Here is a 14,405-nt window from a genome sequence, read left to right on the forward strand (position 1 = left end):
ACAAAATAACTATAATGAATTATGGATAAATTAAATATAAATGGAATATAAGTGGAACAGGGACCAGAGGTAAAGGCTTTTGTATATCTTACTACAGATTTTAGATTCTATTCTGAATTCACTAAAATTCTACTGAAGAATTTTACCCAGGGAATCATATGAAATTATTTGCAATATACAAAAATCCATTTAGTGGCAATGATATAATGAGGTCAAGTTAGGGAAAGAAATTATGGGTGTGGGGGCGCCTGGGTGGCTCAGCGGGTTAAGCCTCTGCCTTCGGCTCAGGTCATGATCTCAGGGTCCTGGGATCGAGCCCCACGTCGGGCTCTCTGCTCAGCGGGGAGCCTGCTTCCTTCTCTCTCTCTAACTGCCTCTCTGCCTACTTGTGATCTATCTCTCTCTGTCCAATAAATAAATAAAATTTAAAAAATATATGTATATATTAAAAAAAGAAATTATAGGTGTGGAAATCTTTTTTTTTTCTTTTCAGCGTAACAGAATTCATTGTTTATATACCACACCCAGTGCTCCATGCAATACGTGCCCTCCATAATACCCACCACCTGGTTCCCCCAACCTCCCGCCCACTGCCCCTGCAAAACCCTCAGCTTGTTTTTCAGAGCCCATAGTCTCTCATGGTTCATCTCCCCTTCCAATTTCCCTCAACTTCCATCTCTCCATCTCCTCATGTCCTCCATGTTATTTGTTATGCTCCACAAATAAGTGAAATCATATGATAGTTGACTCTCTCTGCTTGACTTATTTCACTCATTATAATCTCTTCCAGTCCTGTCCATGTTGCTACAAAAGTTGGGTATTCATCCTTTCTGATGGAGGCATAATACTCCATAGTGTATATGGACCACATCTTCCTTATCCATTCGTCCATTGAAGGGCATCTTGGTTCTTTCCACAGTTTGGCGACCATGGCCATTGCTGCTATAAACATTGGGGTACAGATGGCCCTTCTTTTCACTACATCTGTATCTTTGGGGTAAATACCCAGCAGTGCAATTGCAGGGTCATAGGGAAGCTCTATTTTTAATTTCCTGAGGAATCTCCACACTGTTCTCCAAAGTGGCTGCACCAACTTGCATTGCCACCAACTGTAGAAGAGGGTTCCCCTTTCTCCACATCCTCTCCGATACATGTTGTTTCCTATCTTGCTAATTTTGGCCATTCTAACTGGTGTAAGGTGGTATCTCAATGTGGTTTTAATTTGAATCTCCCTAATGGCTAGTGAGGATGAACATTTTTTCATGTGTCTGATAGCCATTTGTATGTCTTCATTGGAGAAGTGTCTGTTCATCTCTTCTGCCCATTTTTTGACATGATTATCTGTTTTGTGTATGTTGAGTTTGAGGAGTTCTTTATAGATCCTGGATGTCAAGCTTTTGTCTGTACTGTCATTTGCAAATATCTTCTCCCATTCCGTGGGTTGCCTCTTTGTTTTGTTGACTGTTTCCTTTGCTGTGCAGAAACTTTTGATCTTGATGAAGTCCCAAAAGTTCATTTTTGCTTTTGTTTCCTTTGCCTTTGGAGACATGTCTTGAAAGAAGTTGCTGTGGCTGATATTGAAGAGGTTACTGCCTATGTTCTCCTCTAGGATTCTGATGGATTCCTGTCTCACGTTGAGGTCTTTTATCCATTTCGAGTTTATCTTTGTGTACGGTGTAAGAGAATGGTCGAGTTTCATTCTTCTACATGTAGCTGTCCAATTTTCCTGGCACCATTTATTGAAGAGACTGTCTTTTTTCCACTGTGTATTTTTTCCTGCTTTGTCGAAGATTATTTGACCTTAGAGTTGAGGGTCCATATCTGGTCTCTCCACTCTGTTCCACTGGTCTTTGTGTCTGTTTTTGTGCCAGTACCATGCTGACTTGGTGATCACAGCTTTGTAATAAAGCTTGAAATCAGGTAACGTGATGCTGTCAGTTTTATTTTTGTTTTTCAACATTTCCTTAGCATTTCGGGGTCTCTTCTGATTCCATCCAAATTTTAGGATTATTTGCTCCAGTTCTTTGAAAAATACTGGTGGAATTTTGATCGGAATGGCATTAAAAGTATAGATTGCTCTAGGCAGTATAGACATTTTAACAATGTTTATTCTTCCGATCCAAGAGCATGGAATGGTCTTCCATCTTTTTTTGTCTTCTTCAATTTCTTTCATGAGTGTTCTGTAGTTCCTCAAGTACAGATCCTTTACCTCTTTGGTTAGGTTTATTCCCAGGTATCTTAGGGTTCTTGGTGCTATAGTAAATGGAATTGATTCTCTAATTTCCCTTTCTGTATTTTCATTGTTAGTGTATAAGAAAGCCACTGATTTCTGTACATTGACTTTGTATCCTGCCACGTTACTGAATTGCTGTATGAGTTCTAGTAGTTTGGGGGTGGAGTCTTTTGGGTATTCCATATAAAGAATCATGTCATCTGCGAAGAGAGAGAGTTTGACTTCTTCATTGCCAATTTGGATACCTTTTATTTCTCTTTGTTGTCTGATTGCTGTTGCTAGGACTTCTAATGCTATGTTGAACAAGAGTGGTGAGAGTGGGCATCCTTGTCGTGTTCCTGATCTCAACGGGAAGACTGCGAGCGTTTTCCCATTGAGGATGATATTTGCTGTGGGTTTTTCATAGATAGATTTTATGAAGTTCAAGAATGTTCCCTCTATCCCTATACTTTGAAGCGTTTTAATCAGGAACGGATGCTGGATTTTGTCAAATGCTTTTTCTGTATCAATTGAGAGGACCATGTGGTTCTTCTCTCTTCTCTTATTGATTTGTTCTATCACATTGATTGATTTGCGAATGTTGAGCCATCCTTGTAACCGAGGGATGAATCCCACCTGGTCAAGGTGGATAATCTTTTTAATGTGCTGTTGGATCCTATTTGCTAGGATCTTGTTGAGAATCTTAGCATCCATATTCATCAGTGATATTGGTCTGAAATTCTCCTTTTTGGTGTGGTCTTTGCCTGGTTTGGGGATCAGGGTAATGCTGGCTTCATAAAAGGAGTCTGGAAGTTTTCCTTCTGTTTCAATTTTTTGAAACAGCTTCAGGAGAATGGGTGTTATTTCTTCTTTGAAAGTTTGGTAGAATTCCCCAGAGAATCCGTCAGGTCCTGGGCTCTTGTTTTTTGGGAGGTTTTTGATCACTGCTTCAATCTCATTACTAGATATTGGTCTATTCAGGTTGTCAATTTCTTCCTGGTTCAATTTTGGGAGTTTATAGTTTTCCAGGAATGCATCCATTTCATCTAGGTTGCTTAACTTATTGGCATATAACTGTTGATAATAACTTCTGATGATTGTTTCTATTTCCTTGGTGTTAGTTGTGATCGCTCCCTTTTCATTCATAATTTTATTAATTTGAGCTTTCTCTCTTTTCTTTTGGATTAGTGTGGCCAATGGTTTATCAATCTTATTGATTCTTTCAAAAAACCAGCTTCTAGTTTCATTGATATGTTCTACTGTATCTCTAGTTTCTATCTCATTGATCTCTGTTCTAATCTTGATTATTTCCCTTCTTGTGTGTGGAGTTGGTTTGATTTTTTGTTGATTCTCCTGTTCTTTAAGGTGTAGAGACAGCTGGTGTATTCTGGATTTTCCAATTTTTTTGAGAGAGGCTTGGATGGCTATTATTTCCCCCTTAAGATCGCCTTTGCTGTATCCCATAGGTTTTGAACTGAAGTTTCTTCATTCTTGTTGGTTTCCGTGAATTGTTTAAGTTCTTCTTTGATCTCCTGGTTGATCCAAGTATTCTTAAGCAAGGTGGTCTTTAGCTTCCAGGTGTTTGAGTTCCTTCCAAACTTTTCCTTGTGATTGAGCTCCAGTTTCAAAGCATTGTGATTTAAGAATATGCAGGGAATAATCTCAGTCTTTTGGTATCAGTTGAGCCCTGGTTTGTGACCCATTATATGGTCTATTATGGAGAAGGTTCCATGTGCACTTGAGAAGAATGAGTATTCTGTTGTTTTAGGGTGGAATGTTCTGTATATATCTATGAGGTCCATCTGGTCCAATGTGTCATTCAATGCTCTTGTTTCTTTATTGATTTTCTGCTTCGATGATCTGTCTACTTCTGAGAGAGGTATGTTAAGATCCCCTACTATTAATGTATTCATATCAATATGACTCTTTATCTTGATTAATAGTTTTCTTATGTAATTGGCTGCTCCCATATTGGGGGCATAGATATTTACAATTGTTATATCATCTTGGTGGATAATCCCTTTAAAAATTATGTAGTGTCCTTCTGTATCTCTGACTACAGTCTTTAGTTTAAAATCTAATTTATCTGATCTGAGAATCGCTACCCCAGCCTTCTTTTGAGGCCTGTTGGCATGAAAGATGCTTCTCCATCCCTTCACTTTCAGTCTGGGTGTATCTTTAGGTTCAAAATGGGTCTCTTGTAGACAACATATGGATGGGTCCTGTCGTTTTATCCAATCTGCAACCCTGTGTCGTTTTATGGGCGCATTTAGGCCATTCACATTGAGAGCGATTATTGATTAGATATGTTTTTATTGACATCGTGTTACCTTTGAAATCTTTCTTTCTGTAGGTTGTCTCCATATTTCTGTTCAATGATATTCTTAGGATTTTTCCTCTTTTACAGAAGCCCCCTTAATATTTCCTGCAGTGTCGGCTTGGTGGTCGCATACTCTTTTTAGCCTTGCCGGTCTTGGAAACTCTTTATCTCTCCATCCATTTTGAATGTCAGTCTTGCTGGATAAAGTATTCTTGTCTGCATGTTCTTCTCATTTAGTGCCCTGAATATATCTTGCCAGCCCTTTCTGGCTTGCCAGGTTTCTATGGACAGGTCTGATGTTATTCTGATGGGCTTTTCTCTGTATGTAAGGAGCTTCTTTGTCCTAGCTGACTTCAAGAGAGCCTGTCTACAATTATGATTCCTCATTTTTACTATCAGGTGCCTCAAGGACTTTTGAGAATCTATAATCTTGGGGGGAAACCGTTCTGCCTCTAGTACATGAACGCTGGTTTCATTCGCGAGATTGGGAAAATTTTCATGGAGAATTTGTTTCACTATATCTTCTAGACTTCTTTCTTTCTCCTCCCCTTCAGGGATTCCAATAATTCTGATGTTGGAACATTTCATGGTGTCATTTATTTCCCTAATTCTGTTTTCATGGCTTCTAAGATGTTTGTTCCAGTCTTCCTCCTGATCCTTTCTCTCTATCTGTTTGTCCTCCAGATCACTAATTCTATCTTCTGTCTCAGTTACCCTAGCTTTTAGAGAATTTAGATTAGATTGTAACTCATTGAGAACATTTTGAACATCATCCCTGGTGGCTTTCAGTTCTGCCCTAATCAATTCCATTTTGTCCACCCATGGCTTTCTCCAACCTAGCTATTGCCTGGATAATTGTTAGCCTGAATTCCCTTTCCAACATGTTGTCTATATCAACAGCCATTAGCTCTGTTGCAGAAGGCCCAGCCTCTGAATTTTTCTTCTGTTGGGCATTCCTCCTCCTAGTCATTTTGATAAAAAATATGGAATGCATCACAAATTTGCGTGTCATCCTAGCACAGGGGCCATGCTAATCTTCTCTGTATCCTTCCAATTTTAGTATATGTGCTGCCGAAGTGAGCACTAGGTGTGGAAATCTTAAGAAATTGTTGCAGTAAATCTGGTAAGAAATGATAGGCTCTTGGGGCACCTGGGTGGCTCAGTGGGCTAAAGCCTCTGCCTTCAGCTCATGATCTCCAGGTCCTGGGATTGAGCCCCGCATAGGGCTCTCTGCTCAGCGGGGAGCCTGCTTCCCCTCTCTCTGCCTGCCACTCTGCCTACTTGTGATCTCTGTCTGCCAAACAAATAAAAATAAAATCTTTTGAAAGAAATGATAGGATCTTGATAAATAATGGACCTAGGCAATACTCATCAATAGCTGTTAAAACCACTAGATGAAAGGTTATAGGGATTTTTTTTTTTGATGGCTGGATTAGTATAACACACTAAGCCACCAGAAATTTGTGTATTATATGCCCCCTGAGATAATGAAATAGGAACCATCTATAGAGCATTCTCACAAAAATTCTAATCAAGCTTCTCGATCTAAATATGAGTTTATAGAAAATACAGTGATAAAGAACTTTAAAGAAACCATGAGGATACAATCATAAAAATCCACAATGTGGGAAATTCTATAGGATAATGACCTGATTCATTCAGCAAACAAATGGAAAGTAAAAACAAAAAGTAGGAAGAACCTCTAAACTAAATGAGACTCAATTAAGAAATATCAACCAAATGCAATGTGCGGTTCTTGCTTAGTTCCAGATTTGAGCCAATCTACTGTAAAAACAAGAAATTATGAGATAACTAAGAAAATATAAATATTTACTGGATATATAAATATATTATTAAGGAATTGCTATTATTTTATGATGATAAAGTTGTGCCCATGTTTTAAAACTATTCTCCTCATACAAATGAATACTGAAGTTTTTACTGATGAATGATATGACACCTGGAACTTGTTTCAAAATAATCCAGTGAAAGGACAAAATAAGAAGGGAATAGAGATGAAACAAGATTAGACAAATGTTGGTAATTGTTGAAACTGAGTGATAGGTACATTTTACTATGTTTAAATTTTCCTATAATAAAAATTAAGAATAAGAGAAATAAAAGAAGGAGAAGCTGAGAGGATAGAAAGAAGTGAATACTTTGGAGATGTTACAGGCAGGACATGACAGCCAATTATATCTGAAAGGGGGAGGACAGATGGCTTCTAAATTTCTGGCTTGGTGATTAGAAGTATGGAAGTACCGTTCATCAAGGCAGGAGGTATAAGTGAGGAACAGATTTAGAAGGGACATTGACAAGTTTGTTTTGGGGTATGCTGAGTTTGAAATACCAGGCAGATATCAAAGTACAAGTGTTCAATAGGAATACTAAGCAGAGAAGAAGGTCAAGAATATAAGTCTAGGGGGCACCTGGGTGGCTCAGTGGGTTAAAGCCTCTGCCTTCCGCTCAGGTCATGATCCCGGGGTCCTGGGATTGAGCCCTGCATCGGGCTCTCTGCTCAGCAGGGAGTCTGCTTCCTCCTCTCTCTCTGCCTGCCTCTCTGCCTACTTGTGGTCTCTCTGTGTCAAATAAATAAATGAAATCTTTAAAAAAAAAAAAAGAATATGTCTAGGGTATAAAAACATGTAAAGAGATGTAGAAAGGAAGTGAAAACTAAGGATTAGTATCCAGATAAATAGGAGGAAAATCAGTTGAGATTAGAGTTAGTAAAATAAGGAAAGACCAGCTTCAGGGAAAGGAATTGGTCAGTAGTGTCAATTAAAGAATTAAATGTAAGTTCCAGAAATTAATTCTTAGGTTTAGTAACTAAATAGCAATCCATGAAGATTCAAGATTACGAACTGAGCATAAGAATTAATTTCCCCTCATTCTTCAGACCCCATTAAAATCAGAATATATCAGTTTAAAAGGGAAGGGTTACCCCTTCCCTTTTAAGGGTTACCCCTTACAGAGCAGGGAGAAGGACATGAGGGAGTTTATCAATGGATGAACTATTTCAACAGAGCTCTGTGAGGTGGAAAATGAGAGAGGTGAAGCAGACTAGGAAAAGACACAGCTCAGAATAAATACGAAGAATTTGCAGCCACAGACAGAGGCATTCTGCCTTTCAGAGCTTGCGAGGGGTTATTGACTCAGGGACACCAGGTGTGATGAGCAGCAGAGTACAACAGAGGTCTGAAAACAGGAGCATGTATTGAAAGTCTGCTTCTATTTCCCCATCCTTATATTCAGAATACAGAGCAGCCAGGTGTTACCCTCTAGGCCAAAAAAATAAAAGTAGAAGAAGGGTTTTTTTGTGTGTATTTTCTAAATAAATTTAACACACTGTTTAGCATAAACAAAATAAGTAACTGTTACTGTTGGAGCATGAGGGAAAAACATTCTGAGAGTCAGGTTCCCCCAGGGTAATAGCAAAGCCAGGAAGAAGGTCTGACATGGGTCTGAAAACAAAAGGATGCGTAGAAGGGGAAATGTAGTTAGGATCATTACCTAAATAAAGAGCAAAAATGGAAAAAGACTAAAACAAACTCTTGCCAACTACTTCATGAAGGTATAGATTTTACGAAGCTATTGGTCTAAGGAGGCAGGAAGACATGAACATAGGCTGGCAATAAGAAACTGAAATGAATACCCCCATTGGCTTGGTTACTATTGTTTCCTGAATCCTTAAAGAAATTGAATTCATCATCAAAAACTTTCTCACCAAAAAAAAAAAAAAAAAAAAAAAGATACTGTAGGATGCCTGCTATAGCTGAGATGGAGTAACAGGGAGCAGATTCACCACACCACCTGAAACAACTAAACAGTTAATATTATAATGTTATAACCATGAAAACTAAAACACTGGACAAGATATTCAGGCATTGTATATAAGCTAAGTAAGTAGAAAATGTTGACCCCGAGAGAGGGAAAACAAGCAAGGTAATCCCAAGACTGTCCCAGCATACAGCCCAGACAGATTTTCCAGGCTGTGGTGCAGGGAGGGGAATCCAAACAGAACCAGGCAGTAACCTTGAGTTGACAGAAGAGACACATGGAGTCTAGAGAGGCTGAGAGGTGGAGTTCAAAAAGCCAAGTCCCAGAGAGGAGACAGCTGCACAGAAAGAGAGCTATGGAGACCCACAGAAAACACCCCTCAAGCTTTCAGTTGAGTTTTTAGTAGCATATGACTACAGACAACTTGCGTAAGAAAGGGACAGAACCACTTGAAAGGAGCAAATACACAGAACTTAGACAGGTCCAAGAATAGTTCATGTTCCAAACAGCCACAGAGGAAAACCTCATAATGAAAGGAAAATCAGGAAGAACATTTACAATGATATCACTTCAGTAGTGGAGAAAATTAGCCTTAGATTAAAGATAATTCTGATTTTACATAACGATGCTTAAAAGCAAGTTAAAAAAAAAAAAAAAATGATTACCAAGTCATTTAACTGCACTTCAGAGCAAAGCTCAGGAATATTTATAGGAATATTAAGCATCTAACAAGGTAAAAATCACAATGTTTGGAATTAAATTAAAAAAATGCAAAGAAGTTGGGTAATATAAACTGCAATAAAGACCAGTAAATAAACACAGTCCCAGAACTGGCATAGATGATAGAATTGTCAAACAAGGACATCAAAACAGTTACTGCAACTATATTCCATATGATCAAGAATGTAGAGGAAGGACTGAGGAGGTAAAATACAAACTTGAAAGATTTTTAAAAAGGCCCAAACTGAACTTTTGGAGATGAAAAATATAATGCTTGAAATAAAAAAATACCTGAGATAGGATAAACAGCAATTTAGACATTGTAGAATTAAAGACTAGCAAACTTAAATATATAGCATCTATCTAAAAAAAGGTACAGAGAGAATAAAGACTATAAAATAAAATAAAGAGAGCTTCAGTAACCTGTAGAACACAACTGGCCTAATAGACATGTATTTATAATCCTTGAAGAGGGCGTGGATATTGGAAGATATAATGGACAAAATTTTTTCTAAATTTGATGAGAACTATAGACCCACAAATCCAAGAATCTCAACAAATTCCAAACACAAGAATCATGAAGAAAACCTCACGAAGTTATGTTAAAATTAAAGGACCTAAATCCACTAAAAAGGGGAAAATGTGACAAGTAACCAGAGGGGAAAAAAAAAGACAAAACAATAGCAACAACAACAAAAACAAAAATGAAATAAGAACAAGAACAAGTTCTTATTGCAAAAATATAATTAAGACAATAGAGCAACATCTTTAAAGTACTCGCAGTGGGAGATGGAACTGTCAACCTAAAATTCTATACCCAGCAAAAAATGTCTCTCAAAAACCAAGGCACAAGAACGACTTTTCCAGACATTCCAAAAATAAAAATAAAATCACAATCAGGCCCTTACTACAAAAACTGTTAACACATGTTCTTCAGGCAGAAGGAAAATCATACCAGATATAAATCTGGATCTATACTAAGGAATGAAGAACACTGGAAATGGTATGTGTATGGAAATAAAAAACTTTTATTCTTATTTTCATATCTCCCTAATAAAATAGGCATCTGTCTAAACAATTCTTATACATAAAATGGTATAATATTAACTTAAGATAAACTATGTAAACTAAAGATATTCCAAACACTATAGTAAACACATACAAAAAATAAAAAATTATAGCTAATCAGCCATTAACAGAGAATAGAATAAAAATAATCTTAAAAAGGAGAAAAAGAATAACAAGCAAATAAAGAATAGACAGAATAAATAAAAGAACAAATAGTAAGGTAAAGGACTTTAAACCAAACTGGATCAGTACTTACACCAAATGTAAAGGGCCTGAATATTTCAGTTAAAAGTCATAGCTTGTCATATTGGCAAAAATAAACAAAACCCAACTAACTATATGCTACCTACAATAAATGCACTTTAAATATAAAGACAGAAATAAATTAAAAATAGCATGGACAAAAATCTGTTAACACTAATCAAAAGGAAAAAAGAGTGGTTATATTAGTAACAAAATAGATATTAGAGCAAAGATCATTCCCAAGGATAAAGAAGAACATTTCATAATGACAAAATAGACAATTTATCAGGAAGACATAACCGTCCTTAATGTTTACACAGCCAATTAACAGAACTTGAAAATACATGAAACAAAGACTGATAGGACTGTAAAAAGAAACAGAAAAGTCCTTACCTAAGGTCAGAGATGTCATTATTTCTGTCTCTCAATAACTGACAGAACAAGTAGACAGAAAACTAGTCAAGTGATAGAAGACTGAACAACACTATCTACCAAATCAACCTGATCAACACTTAGGGAACACCCCACCCAAAATATACATTGTTTCAATTTCACACAGAATGTTTACCCAAATGGGCCATTTCCTACCTATAAAAAGTATCAGAGTTTTTTTTTTTTAAAGAATCAGTTCATTCACCTTATACTGTCTGGCTACAATGTAATTGAATTAGAATCAACGAGAGAAAGGCCTCAAAAATATCCCCAAGTATTTGAAAACTAAATAAAACACTTCAAATAAACCTCTGAATCAAAGAAGTCAAAGGAAAAATTAGAAAGTATTTTGAATTGATTGAAACTGAAAATATAGCATTTCAAAATTTGTAGAATGTGGCTAAAGCAGAACAAAAGGGAAAATATATAGTGCTAAGGGCCTACATTAGAGAAAGAGAGAGATCCCAAATTAATGACCTCAGCTTCCATCTTAAGCAATGAGCAAAATCAGAGCAAATGAAACCCAAAGTAAGCAAAACAGAGTAAACAATAAAGATCAAAGGGGAAGTCAACTAAATAAAAAACAATAGAGAAAATCAATGAACCCAAAATCTGGTTCTTTGAGAAAAACAATAAAATTGATAAACTTTGAGCCAGATGGATCCAAGAAGCAAGGCAGAAGACACAAATTATCAATGTCAGAAGTGAGAGAGATGACATTACTACAGATTCTATAGAATGAAAGGATAACAATGCAATGCAGTTGACCCTTGAACAACATGGGTTGAAACTGTGCAGGTCCACTTATGTGCAGATTTTCTTCAATAAAAGCAGTACAGTATTATCTGTTCTCTTGTTCATGATCTTCTCAATAACATTTTCTTTTCTCTAGCACAGCATATAATACATATAACATACAAAATATGTGCTAATTGAATGTTTATGTTTTAGGTCAGGTTTCCAGTCAATAATAGGCTGTATCAGTAGCTAAGTTTGGGGGGAGTCAGAAGTGACACACTGCTATTCGACTGCATGTGAGGATAGGAGGCAAAAGGATGGCAGAAGGGACTTGTTCCCTCTTTTTATCTTGCTGTTCTTATCTGCATCACCCTAGCAATGACTCCTTACCTTGTGTTATGCATTAAATAGTGCCCCCAAAAGAAATTAAAGTTCAATTGGGGAGGGTATGTGCTATGATGAGTGCTGTGAAGTGTGCAAACCTGGCGATTCACAGACCTGTACCCCTGGGGCTAATAAAACAGTATATGTTTATAAAAAAAAATTTAAAAATTAAAAAAAAAAAAAGAAATTAAAGTTCTAATCCTCAGTACCTATGAATGTGACCTTATTTGAAAATGAAGTCTTTGCAGTTGATCAAGATGAGGTGGACCTTAATCCAAGGGTTGGTGTCTTTATATGAAGGAGAAATATGGACACATAGACAGATATGGACATAGGGGTATGATATGAAGACATAAAGGGAAGTCCATCTACAAACCAAGGAAAGGAACTCCTGGGCCTACCAGAACTAGGAAATGAACAGAAAAGATCCTCTCTCATATCCCTCAGAAGGAACCAACCCTGCGGACACTTCGATTTCAGACTCACAGCCTCCAGAGCTGCGAGGGAGTACATTTCTGTTGTTTTAAACCACCTTGTTTATGGTACTTTGTAATGGCAGCCTTAGAAAACAAATACATCATATCAGTGGCACGTGGTTCCCGTCTCCAGCTTTCTTCTAGCACTCCCATAATCAACTTCATTTCACCATGCTGGAGAGTACCCACCCTAAGCTGGGCTGCACCCCTCTCTGAGGTGCCTGGAGGCTCTCAGTCAGCTTCTAGTTCTGGTAACACCAATTCCTCGTTTGTTCCTCAGTCCCTACGGATGGGAGCAGCTCCCTGCCGTTAGTGTTTTACTTCAGTGTTCCCTTTCTGCTTTTTTCAGTTTCCTGACACCCATTTAACCAATGCTTTATATTTAATTCACTCTGTGGATATAGGAAATAACTGGTAGTTTCTTCACTTTTGGCAAGAACCCCCAGTGATAATCATTCATTCAGAGTGAAAGCCAAAATCTGAAACATAGCTTACAAAATCCTATGCAATCTGTGCCCTGCCCCTGGCTACTTCTCCGCCAGCATTTCTCGTCATTTCCTCTGTCACCCACTCTGTTCCAGCCACACTGGTCTCTTTGCTAATCCTAAAACATACCAAGCATGCTTGCTTCATGGCCTTTGACTTGCTGTTCCCTATGCTTGTAGACAACTGCATGCATGTGGCTTACTACTTTAAGTCTCTGCCCATACCTCTGGAGACATCTTTGCTGACAATGTATACAAAAGTATTATTTCTCACAACTCCTGCCTTCTCCTTCCCCATAATCCCTTTCCTCTATAGCACGGATCAGCTCCTGGCAGACTTTGTATCCATTTGTTATCTACAGCCTCCTCCAGCAGCAGGGCAAGCTCCAGGAGAGAATCATTGTTACTACTGTGTCCTCAGTGCCCAGGGTCTGGCACATAAGTGCCAACTTTTGAAAGGAAGACTGAATAACTGCAGCAAAACCCTTACCAGCAGCCCTACGCTTGAACTATAATGAGTCTTCATTTTAAAGATGTGTGATTCTTCTTTGGCTTTGTTGGCTGCCTTTCCTCCGTGGAGCCACACTTTGTAGCAGCATCTCCTGAGATTCTTTCACCATGGGCACTTAAGTTGTGTGTTCCCTTCTGTTTAACAATTGAAATTTTTTTACAATGCAAACATTTTCTCCATTTTAAACTTTAAAAGTATCAAGTCAAGCAACACTGGGCAGTCAGCAGAATTTATGGACAGACTGGTCATTGCGTGATGAGGCTGGTGTAGGGCACTCTATGCGTAGAATGGTGAGTATGAAATTAAGACTCTATGCTGGGGGAGCCAAACAAGAAGGAAATATAATTCCTGCCCTCATAGAGCTTAAAACCTCATGGATATTTAACTCCCATGAATGAAAGATAGTTACCAACAATGCACAAATGAAAACAAAAACATCACACCTAAGTGCTGGTTAGGTAAGATGCAATGGCCATTATCATGTCCATTCAAACTACAATAAGCCCTAGAAGTTGAGTAAAAACCAAGGATTTAAAGAGAGAGACAAAGATCAATGAGAATTAGGTATTTGCAAAAGGAAAGGACAAATACATGAATATAACTTCATTAGTTACCTAGTTTATAAACTACACTATTAATTTAACCTCTCTCCTTATTTACCTCTTTATTCTGTGCCTTCCCTTAAATGTCTCATATTCTAGTCTGAATTCAAATGCTTCTCTACTTTAAACGTTAGGGTGGAGTTACACCATAAACTCGTTCCAACTGAGCTCAGGTCTCAACTGAAATGTCATGTTCACAGACAGACTTTTTCCAGTCACTTAATCTGAAATAAGCGTTCCTTGTTATTCTCTGTCTTGGCATGTTTTTCACAGCCCTTAGCACAATTTACAAAATCATAAGTTATTCTGTGACCTTATCATTTGTCCTCCTTGCTAGATAATAAACTACCTAGAAGCAGAAGTATTATTTGTCATTACTGTATACATACTGCTCACCACAGTGCCTAGCACTTAATATATATTTGTTGAAATATAAC

Source organism: Martes martes, assembly GCF_963455335.1.
Source record: "Martes martes genome assembly, chromosome: 2".
Classification (NCBI taxonomy): Eukaryota; Metazoa; Chordata; class Mammalia; order Carnivora; family Mustelidae; genus Martes; species Martes martes.